The following is a 13,276-nucleotide window of genomic DNA, read 5'->3' as shown; positions in this document are numbered from 1 at the left end:
TTCAGTTGTGGTAGCTTGTATGTCTCTAGGAATGCATCCATTTCTTCCAGATTGTCAAATTTGTTGGCGTAGAGTTGCTCATAGTATGTTCTTATAATTGTTTGTATTTCTTTGGTGTTAGTTGTGATCTCTTCTCTTTTATTCATGATTTTATTTATTTGGGTCCTTTCTCTTTTCTTTTTGATAAGTCTAGCCAGGGGTTTATCAATCTTATTAATTCTTTCAAAGAACCAGCTCCTAGTTTCGTTGATTTGCTCTATTGTTTTTTTTTGGTTTCTATTTCATTGATTTCTGCTCTGATCTTTATTTTTCTCTTCTCCTGCTGGGCTTAGGGTTTCTTTCTTGTTCTTTCTCCAGCTCCTTTAGGTGTAGGATTAGGTTGTGTACTTGAGACCTTTCTTGTTTCTTGAGAAAGGCTTGTACCACTATATATTTTCCACTTAGGACTGCCTTTCCTGTGTCCCACAGATTTTGAACTGTTGTGTTTTCATTATTATTTGTTTCCATGAATATTTTCAATTCTTAATTTCCTGGTTGACCCATTCATTCTTTAGAAGGATGCTGTTTAGTCTCCATGTATTTAGGTTCTTTCCAAACTTCCTCTTGTGGTTGAGTTCTAGCTTCAGAGCATTGTGGTCTGAAAATATGCAGGGAATGATCCCAATCTTTTGATACCGGTTGAGTCCTGATTTAGGACCGAGGATGTGATCTATTCTGGAGAATGTTCCATGTGCACTAGAGAAGAATGTGTATTCTGTTGCTTTGGGATGAAATGTTCTGAATATATCTGTGATATCCATCTGGTCCAGTGTGTCATTTAAGGCCTTTATTTCCTTGTGTATCTTTTACTTGGATGATCTGTCCATTGCAGTGAGGGGAGTGTTAAAGTCCCCTAACTATTATTGTAGGATTTTTTATGTGTTTCTTTGATTTTGTTATTAATTGGTTTATGTAGTTGGCTGCTCCCATGTTAGGGGCATAGATATTTAAAACTGTTAGATCTTCTTGTTGGACAGATCCTTTGGGTATGATATAGTATCCTTCCTCATCTCTTATTATAGACTTTGGCTTAAAATCTAATTGATCTAAGGATTGCCACCCCTGCTTTCTTCTGATGTCCATTAGCATGGTACATTGTTTTCCACCCCCTAACTTTAAATCTGGAGGTGTCTTCAGGTCTGAAATGAGTTTCTTGTAGGCAACATATAGATGGGTTTTGTTTTCTTTTATCCATTCTGATATCCTGTGTGTTTTGATTGGGGCATTTAGCCCATTAACATTCAGGGTAACTATTGAGAGATATGAATTTAGTGCCATTGTATTGCCTGTAAGGTGACTATTACTGTTTATTTTCTCTGTTCCTTTCTGATCTACTACTTTTAGGCTCTCTCTTTGCTTAGAGGACCCCTTTCAATATTTCCTGTAGAGCTGGTTTTGTGTTTGCAAATTATTTCAGTTTTTGTTTGTCCTGGAAGCTTTTTATCTCTCCTTCTATTTTCAAAGATAGCCTAGCTGGATATAGTATTCTTGGCTGCATGTTTTTCTCATTTAGTGCTCTGAATATATCATGCCAGTTCTTTCTGGCCTGCCAGGTCTCTGTGGATAAGTCTGCTGCCAATCTAATATTTTTACCATTGTATTTTCAGACTTCTTTTCCCAGGCTGCTCAGGATTTTCTCTTTGTTACTAAGACTTGTAAATTTTACTATTAGGTGACGGGGTGTGGACCTATTCTTGTTGATTTTGAGGAGGGTTCTCTGCCCCTCCTGGATTTTGATGCTTGTTCCCTTTGCCATATTAGGGAAATTCTCTCCAATAATTCTTTTCAATATACCTTCTGCTCCCCTCTCTCTTTCTTCTTCTTCTGGAATCCCAATTATTCTAATATTGTTTCGTCTTATGGTGTCACTTATCTCTTGAATTCTCCCCTCGTGGTCCAGTAGTTGTTTGTTCCTCTTTTGTTCAGCTTATTTATTCTCTGTCATTTGGTCTTCTAAGTCACTAATTCTGTCTTCTGCCTCATTTATCCTAGCGGTAAGAGCCTCCATTTTTTATTGCACCTAATTAATAGCTTTTTTGATTTCAACTGGTTAGATTTTAGTTCTTTTATTTCTCCAGAAAGGGCTTTTATATCTCCTGAGAGGGTTTCTCTAATATCTTCCATGCCTTTTTCGAGCCTGGCTAGAACCTTGAGAATCATCATTCTGAACTCTGTATCTGACATATTACCAATGTCTGTATTGATTAGGTCCCTAGCCTTTGGTACTGCCTTTTGTTCTTTTTTTTGTGGTGAATTTTTCTGCCTTGTCATTTTGTGCAGATAAAAGTATATGAAGGAGCAAGTAAGATACTAAAAGGGTGGCAAAGACCCCAGGAAAATACACTATAACCAAATCAGAAGAGACCCCAAATTTTGGGGGGGGGTGGGTGGAGAAAGGGGATAAAAAGAGGTTCAGAAAAAAAAGAAGAAATTTACAAAAGAAAACGAATAAAGAAAATATATATATATATATATATATATTAGATAGACTAGTTAAAAAACGTTAATAAAGAAAAGGGTAAAAGTTTAAAAAAATTTAGCAGAAGAAAAAGAAAAAAATTGAAAAAAGAAGAAGAAAAAGAAAAAAAATTGAAAAAAACAACAAAAAAAGAGACAAAACGAATTAAATTAACTGCAAGACTAATGAATCATGGGGAGAAAGCCATGCGTTTACTGCTTTGCTTTCTCCTCCTCTGGAATTCTGCTGCTCTCCTTGGTATTGAACCTGTATTCTTTGGTAGGTGAACTTGGTCCTGGCTGGATTTCTTGTTTATCTTCTGGCGGAGGGGCCTGTTGTAGTGATTCTCAAGTGTCTTTGCCCCAGGTGGAATTGCACCCTTAAGGGCTGGGCTGAGTAATCCGCTCGGGTTCGCTTTTGGGAGCTTTTGTTCCCTGAGCACTTTCCGTAGAGTTCCGGAGGACCGGAATGAAAATGGTGGCCTCCCAGTCTCCAGCCCAGAGGAGCCGAGAGCCTAGGGCCCTACTCCTCAGTGCGCCCTCAGCGAACAGCTCCCAGTAACTCCCGTCTGCCTGACCTCCAGCCGCACTCCAAGCTCTCCGAGCCTGCGACCAGGTCAAGGTAACCCCAAGCTGCGAGCTCACTGTCGTTTCTGTCTCTGTAGCCGGCTTTCCCATTCTAATACCTGCAAACTCTGCGACACTCAGACACTCCCGATCCTTCTGTGACCCTGCGGGACCTGGGGCCACGCTGACCCCTCATGGGCTTCACCCCAGTTTAGCCTCTGGAGCGATGTCCCTCAGCGGAACAGACTTTTAAAAGTCCTGTTTTTTTGCTCCATTGCTCCGCCGCTTGCTGGGAGCCGGCCCCTCCCCCCGGGGTCTATCTTCCAGTCGCTTTGGATTCACTTCTCTGCTAGTCCTACCTTTCACAGGGTGGTTGATTTTCTGTTTCTAGAATTGCTGTTCTTCTTCTCTTAGATCTCCCATTGGATTTGTAGGTGTTTGCAATGTTTAGATAAGCTATCTAGCTGATCTCCTGCTACCTGATGTAGCCTCAGCCTGCTACTTCTCCGCCAGCTTGACTCCTCCCCAAAACATTCAACTTTTTAAAATGCCATGTGTAAGTGAAATTATGTAGTATTTGTCTTTCTGTGCCTGGCTTCCTTTGCTTAGCATACCGTTTTCTACATTTATCTGTGTTGTCACAAGTGGTCAGATTTCCTTCTTCTTTATGACCTAATAATTTTCCTGTGTATGTGCACACGTGTGTGTGTTTGTGTTTCTGAGTGTGTGCACACCAGATTTTCTTTATCGGTTCATCCCTTGATGGACCCTTACATTATGTTCATATCTTGATTCTTCTGAATAATACTGCAGTGAAGATAGGTGCACAGATACCTTGTCAGGGTCCTGATTTCATCTTCTTTGGATTACATACTCAGAAGTGGGATCTCTGGAACATATGGTAGTTAAATAAAAATAGAAATTTTGAAGTTTTTGAGGGATCTTCATACTGTTTTCCATTTTGGATTTATCAGTTTACCTTTTCTAATTTGAAAACTTAATTTGAACTTAAAGTTGTATTGCTTGATTTTTTAAAAAATTTAATTTAATTTTTTTCAGGGATCCAAAATTCATTGTTTATGCACTATACCCAGTGCTCCATGCAATATGTGCCCTCCATAATACCCACCCCCAGGCTCACCCAACCCTCCAATCCCCTTCCCCTCCAAAACCCTCAGTTTGTTTCTGAGAGTCCACAGTCTCTCATGGTTTGTCACCCCCTCTGATGTCTCCCATCTCAATTCTCCTCTCCATCTCCCAGTGTTTTCCATGTTATTCCTTATGCTCCACAAGTAAGTGAAACCCTATGATACTTGACCTTCTCTGCTTGAATTATTTCACTCAGCATAATCTCCTCCAGTCCCATCCATGTTGATATAAAAGTTGGGTATTCATTCTTTCTGATGGAGGCATAATACTCCATTGTATATATGAACCATATTTTCTTTATCCACTCATCCACTGAAGGGCATCTTGGTTCTTTACACAGTTTGGCAACTGTGGCCATTGCTGCTATGAACATTGCTGTATTGTTTATGAACTTAAATCCCATCTTGCCTTAATACAATTTTAAGAGGAAAATAGCACTGTGATTTATATTAAAATATTTTAGGGTGCTTCAGAAGGCTGTATATCAATAAATGTAGAAAAAAATACATGAATTTGTTAACAGATATTATTTGAGTATCTATTAGGCACCAGTAACCATGCTAGGTGTTGGAAATAAAGCAGTGAATCAAACAGACACAGTTGACAAGATACAGATGTAAAAGCTAGCAATTTAAAAAATCTTGATAAATTTCGTAAATGTTCTTAAATGAAATGGAATGAAGAAAAACAACTGTGTTGGGGGGTGGAATGGAAATACTTTGTGAGAAACTCTCTTTGAGGAATGATGTTTAAACTATGAATTGAATAATTAAAAGGCACTAGCTGTGTGAGTGACAAACAGAAGAACTCAATAAAGAAAAATGTGGCAGCATCACGCTCATCAGTCATGTTATGTAATAAGTTCTGTTGGAGCAATAAACTAGGGTTAAAAGAAAGAAGAACTAGAAGATATATACATATCTTGAATCCCAAGTGCAATGGGAAACCTTTGAATTTCAAGTAGGTAAGGTATAGTGGTGATATGTAGAGAAGGACTGGAGTGTCACAGGTACAAGCAAGGGGACAACTTGAAAGATGGCTGCAGGAGGTCAAATGAGAGATGATAGGATTGACCAATGTATTGGCCATAGACATAGGAAGGTAGAGGTATTCCTAATAGATTTTAGAGGTAGATCAATTAAAACAAATCACTGAAACTGGACAATAGAGTAGATGCGGTGGCACGCAGGGATTGGGAAAAAACTGGACAAAAATAATAACTTCCTCATTTCGGCCTTAAACTGAATATATCCTGGAACATTTAATCATAAGTGCAAAAGCGGTATTTGAGTGAAAATGAAGGGTTCTGTTCTACACGTTGAGTTTGACATGTTTGAAATAATCAGTTATAGTTGTTAGGAGTTCATGTGGAATGAGAATATAGAACCCAGAGAAGTGATTTGGGTTGCAAATATTTATTTAGAGGTTTTTAACATAAAGATTTTATGAGAGAATTTTCCTTTCTACTGATTATAATGTAGTTGGGACTTAGTACCACTCCAGTAAAGCTCATGCAAATAGTGTTTGTTTCCTGGTATTAATTCTTTTTATAGCCCCCCCTTACCTGTCTTTTTATATTATTGGATAATACACTGTACACCTTGCTTCTTATATCAATGACGTAGAAGTTATCAGCAGCTCTCCTCATATTCCTCATTTTCCACACATATAAAAGGTATATTCAGAGGTCCCAGGTCATCATTCAGATACTCCCTTTCAGGCCTCTGGAGAGTGTGTCACAGAATTCTTACTTTACTTTTCTACTTTGGGTTAAATCTTGAGTATAGTAATGAGCAAGTTGTTTTTTCAGAATTACCTGGATTTATTTGTTTCTATTTCCAATCAAAATTATTGTCTCTTGTGTCCCATTCTGAGCTGATAGTTGGTTAATATTTAGTTCTAATGAGTTAAAATATCTTAAACCAGCTATTTACTTGCTTTGATCTGCATGGCTCGTACAGTTACCTCTTATAGATGACCATGATCATTTCTAGCCATAAGTCTTCACTCCCCCTTTTTTTAAAACTATTTAATATCTACTCACCCTTCAAGGCAGGCAAGCATTCAGCCTCCATGAGCCAACTTAAAAATTTAAGCCCTTCTTTCTAAAATTTTCAAACCCTTAATAAGTACTTATTTTATTCTTGTTCCTTTATTTCCAAATATGTTTGATCTTATTTCCTAGAAAATCCTCATGATTTGAATGGTGACATATATTATTATTATTTCTCTTGATACGTATGTGGGTATAGGGCTGAGTTTTAAAAAAGATGTTCAACAAAAGTAACTGAATAGAATTTTAAGAGGTGCTTACTGGAAATATTTTTCAAGTTTTTATTTAAGCTCCAGTCTGTTAACATATAGTGTAATATTAGTTTCAGTAGTAGAATTTTGTGATTTGCTTACAGGAGATATAAATGAAGTCATGTTTGGGCAGAAATTTCAAGTCGTCATAATTATATAAATAAAGATGGAGGGATTGATAGGATTCTTGACACTTTTTCAGTAAAACCATATTTGTGGTTACTTAGCATTCTACAAGGACAGTTTTATACAGAATCATACAGAATAACACAAGGCACGTTTTTCCACACAGTGGTATTAAGACACATAGAAATGGATGTGGATGATACAGTTATGCTACCAAGTATAAAGTCTTCAAGAAATAGCCTAAAAGACAAACTTCCATTACACCATTGCTTTTGTTTCCATTAGCAATCATCTTGGTTTCTGAGTACTTAGTTCAACACTTAATCAGAACTTCCTGGAATTATTTATTTTAGCTTAATTTTAACCATTTTTTCCTTTTCACTTGTACTCACATGCCAGTTTAATAAATATACTATTAATCAAAACCCCCCACATATTCCATAACACATGTTTAGAATAGCACTTCCACATTGACAAGGATATCACACAAATTCATATGGAGCCCCCACTAAACAACTGGAATAAAGTCTCAGATTTTGTTTAAATTTATGTCATGTGATCATTAGGTAGGTCAACAGAATTCAGTAATGTCCATCATTTTGATAATTTGAAACTTGAAACTTGAAATTTTTATCAACACTGAAGAGCTCAAAGGGGAAATAGATAAGCAAACAATGTCATATGATAAGTGCATTGGTGGAAATATGTATGTATTGTTTGAGAAATCAGTGGTATGCCAAGGAAGCTAGCCTGCAAGGGTAAGTCAGAATTTACCAGGAAAATGAGGAGAGCAACACATGGAAAGAACAAACACCATCAACAAAGGTACAGAGGTGACCACAGGGGAAAAGCTGGTCTCTGGCCCACCTTCATTTTCCTTCCCCTAGCTGTACGCCTTATCCAACCCCATTTTCTTGTGCAGCCTCTATTCTTTCTTCATTCCTATAACCTAGGAATGATCACACCAGACATGTGGTCTAAATTCAAGAAGGTGGACCTGGGGAAGAGGGCTGGTTACAGGCATTGGATATGCACTTGGCATCATTTGGGCAGGGAATTCCCAGGTTTCAGGAGCCAGATACATGGTTTACTAGAGGGGGAAGCATACAGTATCACAGTGAGTTTGTTCCTTGGCCTCCCAAGTCTTAGTCCTTAGGCTTAGTGAAAGGAAAATTAGGGTAGGGCCATCTGAAGTATGTTATCCAAACCAGGGGCTCATCTTCCCTAGGTTTAAGGAGTGTAGTGCCTGCAGTCATCTGTTTTTTCTGTTTATGAGAAGTACCAATATAAATTCAGACCTTAACTCCTAAAGATACTTTTCCAGGTCCTAATGTTGATATTATAGAATTTTGTATAACAGGATGGTCTGTAATGGTTGCTTCAGTGTGACAGCGAATAGTGAGCAGAATTATTTAAAATAAGTGATGAAAATATAGCTCTGCTTGTAGGTTGGCTTTGTTTTAAAGATTACGTTTGTTTTTTCTCTTGTGACGTAATACAACTAAATGTAACAAGACATTTTTCTTCATTTTTAGCAAGAATGTGATACTTTCCTCTAAAAGTTCTAATAGTTAATATTATCTGTGACCTTCTCTGGGGGAAAATGGTTCAATTAACTGCTGTATTAAAAAATCATTTGCTGTGAGAAGAGAGCACTCATCTTGATTCCATCTCATTTTCATAATCCTTTGAAACACCTTATACATAATGGAAAACAAATAAATATGCCAGACAATTTATCGAGTCAAATAGCAGTTCATCCCCTTTTTCTCTCATACATTTATCTTTCTATTTCTGCTTGAATGTTTTATCCTCTGGGTGAATGCAGTGTTTTTTAATTATTTTGAAGAAAGCTTAACAGCGATAGAAATAATCCAATTAAAAAGAGTCCTGTTCCTGCAGCTTTGTTACCTATTGTAGAAATTTAATTCTTGTTATAACTTCGGTCGATAAACATGTTGATAAGAGATTTTACTGAAAAAATAAAGCTAAAGAAAGAGATAGTCCCTATACACAATAGACTCTTTTACAAATGATAATTTCTTACATTTCTTCACTGAAAATTCTAACATGTTTGCAGTGATTAAATTCCACAGTCCTCTAGTAAAATAACTTAACTTTACTTTGATATGAATAACCAGAGAAGCTAAGCCTACATTCTGTCTGTGCTTTTTCACCCTGCCATTTAACATTTACTTTTGACAATGGCATTTGAGATTATTAGTTTTAAATATCTGAGCATTGTTTAACATTAATGACTGACAATATTAATTGACACTATCATGTGTAAGCAGTTATTTACAAACCTCATTTCTATGTGAAATAGAATTTTTATATAAGCTTATTGATTTTTGCCTTTGTAATGCAGTGAAAATTATATAAATATGTTGAAAAAATTTGTTGATACGTTCTGAATATAAGCAGCAAAAATAGGAAGTACAGGCATACAGGAATGCACACACATGCAGAAGACAGACTGCCCACACCAGAAAGTTACCTGTATTTGATTGATTCTTAACAGTATTTGCATTGCTCCCCTTTGGTTTCAACTAATAATGTAAATGGTCCAGAGCTCCTGGCAATGATATATGCCTAGTAGGTACTCTTTAAAGTTTCTGAACCATCTATGAGCTGTATTCTGGCAAAAAGACCCTCAGAAGCTGCTAGTTTATATTTCTTTGGGTTCATTCCTATATCCTTGGTTGAGATTTGCCCATGATTATTAAACTTCATCTGGGGAAATGGACCCTCCTCTCAGTTCGCCATGTGATGGATTTTGGGAGGTGAATAAATCTGGAAGGACTTATAAACAGCATCAGTGGTATTTCATGGATTTTATCAGGAGATAAAATGGCAATGAATCCTATACTTATATATCAGATTTGGCTTGATAGTGCAAGCTAAAGCAAAAGAATAGTTTAACATCTCTCAGAGACAGCAAAGTAGAGCAGAAGTTATGTATAAAGCCTGAGGATAAACACCACTGAAAGTACAGGCTGAGGAGAGGAGACCTCTAAGAGAAAGCCAGGAAACCGAGGGAGGAGGTCAGTTGTGTGAAATGCCATTGACGGTCAAGAAACAGGGGCTGGAAATTTTTCTCTGTGTTTATGAATTTGGAAATTTGGGTGACATTATAGAGAGATTTCATTAGAATGATAAATAGTAAATATAGAACTTCTTAGAATCTTAAGTAAGATAAGAAAGAGAATTGTTTTGTGAAAGAGTGCAAGGTCAAGAGAGATTTTTTAAGTTTTGAGAGAGTCAGTTGCATCCTGTCTTTTTTATTTTTTATTTATTCTTTTTTTAATTTTTAATTTTTTAAAGATTATATTTGTTTATTTGACAGACAGAGATCACAAGCAGGCAGAGAGGCAAGCTGAGAGAGAGGGGGAAGCAGGCTTCCTGCTGAGCAGAGAGCCCAATATGGGGATTGATCCCAGGACCCTGAGATCATGACCTGAGCCGAAGGCAGAGGCTTAACCTGCTGAGCTACCCAGGTGCCACACATCCTGTCTTTTTTTTTTTTAATTTTTTTAATTTATTTTCAGCGTGACGGTATTTCATTGTTTTTGCACCACACCCAGTGCTCCATGCAATCTGTGCCCTTTCCAATACCCACCACCTGGTTCCCTCATCCTCCCACCCCCCGCCCCTTCAAAACCCTCAGATTGTTTTTCAGAGTCCATAGTCTCTCATGGTTCACCTGCCCTTCCAATTTCCCTCAATTCCCTTCTCCTCTATAACTCCCCTTGTCCTCCATGCTATTTGTTATGCTCCACAAATAAGTGAAACCATATGATAATTGACTCTCTATGCTAGAGAGAGTCATTTCACTCAGCATAATTTCTTCCAGTCCCGTCGATGTTGCTACAAAAGTTGGGTATTCGTCCTTTCTGATGGAGGCATAATACTCCATAGTGTATATGGACCACTTCTTCTTTATCCATTCGTCCGTTGAAGGGCATCTTGGTTCTTTCCACAGTTTGGCGACCGTGGCCATAGCTGCTATAAACATTGGGGTACAGATGGCCCTTCTTCTCACTACATCTGTATCTTTGGGGTAAATACCCAGTAGTGCAATTGCAGGGTCATAGGGAAGCTCTATTTTTAATTTCTTGAGGAATCTTCACACTGTTCTCCAAAGTGGCTGGACCAACTTGCATTCCTACCAACAGTGTAAGAGGGTTCCCCTTTCTCCACATCCCCTCCAACACACATTGTTTCCTGTCTTGCTAATTTTGGCCATTCTAAGTGGTGTAAGAGCTGAGATCAATGAGATAGAAACCAGAGATACAGTAGAACGTATCAATGAAACTAGAAGCTGGTTTTTTGAAATAATCAATAAGATCGATAAACCATTGGCCACACTAATCCAAAAGAAAAGAGAGAAAGCCCAAATTCACAAAATTATGAATGAAAAGGGAAAGATCACAAATAACACAGAGGAAGTAGAAACAATCATCAGAAGTTATTATCAACAGTTATATGCCAATAAGCTAAACAACCTAGATGAAATGGATGCATTTCTGGAACACTATAAACTCCCAAAATTGAACCAGGAAGAAACTGACAACCTGAATAGACTGATATCTAGTAATGAGATTGAAGCAGTGATCAAAAACCTCCCAAAAAACAAGAGTCCAGGACCTGATGGATTCCCTGGGGAATTCTACCAAACTTTCAAAGAAGAAATAACACCTACTCTGAAGCTGTTTCAAAAAATTGAAGCAGAAGGAAAATTTCCAGACTCTTTCTATGAAGCTAGCATTACCTTGATCCCCAAACCAGGAAGAGACCCTACCAAAAAGGAGAATATCAGACCAATATCACTGATGAATTTGGATGCTACGATTCTCAACAAGATCCTAGCAAACAGGATCCAACAGCACATTAAAAAGATTATCCACCATGACCAGGTGGGATTCATTCCTGGGCTACAAGGATGGTTCAACATTCTCAAATCAATCAATGTAATAGAACAAATTAATAAGAGAAGAGAGAAGAACAACATGGTCCTCTCAATTGATGCAGAAAAAGCATTTGACAAAAATCCAGCATCCGTTCCTGATTAGAACACTTCAAAGTATAGGGATAGAGGGAACATTCCTGAACTTCATAAACTCTATCTATGAAAGACCCACAGCAGGTATCATCCTCAATGGGAAAAGCTTGCAGCCTTCCCGTTGAAATCAGGAACACGACAAGGATGCCCACTCTCACCACTCTTGTTCAACATAGTATTAGAAGTCCTAGCAACAGCAGTCAGACAACAAAGAGAAATAAAAGGTATCCACATTGGCAATGAAGAAGTCTAACTTTGTCTATTCGCAGATGGCATGATTCTTTATATGGAAAACCCAAAAGACTCCACCCCTAAACTACTAGAACTCATACAACAATTCAGCAACATGGCAGGATACAAAGTCAATGTACAGAAACCAGTGGCTTTCTTATACACTAACAATGAAAATATAGAAAGGGAAATTAGAGAATCGATTCCATTTACTATAGCACCCAGAACCATAAGATACCTGGGAATAAACCTAACCAAAGAGGTAAAGGATCTGTACTCGAGGAACTACAGAACACTCATGAAAGAAAATGAAGAAGACACAAAAAGATGGAAGACCATTCCATGCTCTTGGATTGGAAGAATAAACATTGTTAAAATGTCTATACTGCCTAGAGCAATTTATACTTTTAATGCCATTCCGATAAAAATCCCACCGGTATTTTTCAAAGAGCTGGAGCAAATAATCCTAAAATTTGTATGGAATCAGAAGAGACCGTGAATCGCTAAGGAAATGTTGAAAAACAAAAATAAAACTTGGGGGCATCACGTTACCTGATTTCAAGCTTTACTACGAAGCTGTGATCACCAAGACAGCATGGTACTGGCATAAAAACAGACACATAGACCGGTGGAACAGAGTAGAGAGCCCAGATATGGACCCTCAACTCTATGGTCAAATAATCTTTGACAAAACAGGAAAAAATATACAGTGGAAAAAAGACAGTCTCTTCAATAAATGGTGCTGGGAAAACTGGACAGCTATATGTAGAAGAATGAAACTCAACCATTCTCTTACACAGTACACAAAAATAAACTCAAAATGGATAAAAGACCTCAACATGAGACAGGAATCCATCAGAATCCTAGAGGATAATATAGGCAGTAACCTCTTTGATATCAGCCACAGCAACTTCTTTCAAGATATGTCTCTAAAGGCAAAGGAAACAAAAGCGAAAATGAACTTTTGGGACTTCATCAAGATCAAAAGCTTCTGCACAGCAAAGGAAACAGTCAACAAAACGAAGAGGCAACCCACGGAATGGGAGAAGATATTTGCAAATGACAGTACAGACAAAAGGTTGATATCCAGGATCTATAAAGAATTCCTCAAACTCAACACACACAAAACAATACTCTAAATAATTTTAAATCATATCAAAAAATGGGCAGAAGATATGAACAGACACTTCTCCAATGAAGACATACAAATGGCTATCAGGCACATGAAAAAATGTTCATCATCACTAGCCATCAGGGAGATTCAAATTAAAGCCACATCCTGTCTTTTTTAACATGCGCTCTAGTAATAGAGCTTTAAATATTTTAATGGGAAATTTAATT

The sequence above is a fragment of the Neovison vison genome, chromosome 1 (genome assembly GCF_020171115.1).
Source record: "Neovison vison isolate M4711 chromosome 1, ASM_NN_V1, whole genome shotgun sequence".
NCBI classification, from domain to species: Eukaryota; Metazoa; Chordata; class Mammalia; order Carnivora; family Mustelidae; genus Neogale; species Neogale vison.
This window is presented reverse-complemented; position numbering follows the sequence as displayed.